This window comes from Euprymna scolopes, chromosome 34, assembly GCF_053919585.1.
Source record: "Euprymna scolopes isolate OS-2025 chromosome 34, ASM5391958v1, whole genome shotgun sequence".
In the NCBI taxonomy this organism is placed as follows: Eukaryota; Metazoa; Mollusca; class Cephalopoda; order Sepiida; family Sepiolidae; genus Euprymna; species Euprymna scolopes.
Genome location: NC_136515.1, coordinates 41,304,444 through 41,305,449, shown reverse-complemented (window position 1 = coordinate 41,305,449; position 1,006 = coordinate 41,304,444). Strand labels below are relative to the sequence as shown.

The window sequence follows — 1,006 nt, the reverse complement described above, 5'->3', positions numbered from 1 at the left end:
TTTTTAAGTTATGGAAACTGCATTATTTCAAAACGTGCAATTTATTTTATCGACGAATGTATATTTTTCACATTTCCTCAACAATAACGAAACAGATGTGTTGAAAAAAATCACCTCAAAATATTGTTTATTCCAATTACCGATCTAAAACCTTTGTGTTAGTAGTGTTACATGGGAAGTTTAAAAAACCTAATATTAACAAACATACATGCGATAACACTTGAAAATAAATTATTAATGATCAACAATAAAAACACGAACCGATTCTTATTATCTTATAAAACTATGCCAAGTGAATGTTGAAGAGAACAGAAAACTCTTTAATTTGCATATTCGTGTGAGTGTAATTCATAAATCAAACTTATATATATTTAGAAAATATTACACAAATTATATTTAGAAGGAAAATTATTATAATGTATACGCAGAAAAATAGTCCATATGAAATTATTAAATGAATTAGCAAAAACAAAATGTCGGCATCTATCATTCCGTCAAGTGACACATCGTGCACAGTGATACATGCAAACATATTTCGGCATACTTTCACAGTGACGATACAGTAGTAAATGAGGATTTATCAGGCGTTGTTGATGCTAGTTGAAATCTATTACCAATACCACACGATAGCCCCACTGAGTGGCAACGTCAATTTCTAGCACGCCTCTCAAGAGGTGCAAAATAAAAACTAAAATCAAATTTTGAGAAGCTGAAATTCATAAACTATAACTTGCGTATTTCTCTAACAAATCTTATCTGATAATCTTCATCGATATCCACGTGTTTAATTCTGCAAAAGTTTCTTATTGATTTAAGAAAATAAAATGACAAGTAACAACATGGTTTTGCTCAAGTATATATTTAGTCGTTTTGTTTATTAATTTGTTTTTGGAAATTAAGAAAGTTTTCGAATAAATTTGTTTTTTGAAAAAAATATGCTCTGATTGCCATACTTTCTGACAATAAACAATTACTCGAGGCAGTCAATCTTAAGAAATGTACTACA

At 29.0% G+C, this 1,006-nt stretch overlaps 1 non-coding gene across 1 annotated transcript; it reads left to right on the top strand.

The window, feature by feature from the left end:
* Positions 1 to 540: 540 nt before the first annotated feature.
* On the top strand, positions 541 to 675 carry LOC145259403 (U4 spliceosomal RNA). The gene has a single exon (XR_013864163.1). It is a non-coding gene; the product is annotated as a U4 spliceosomal RNA (small nuclear RNA).
* The last annotated feature ends 331 nt before the right edge of the window (positions 676 to 1,006 follow it).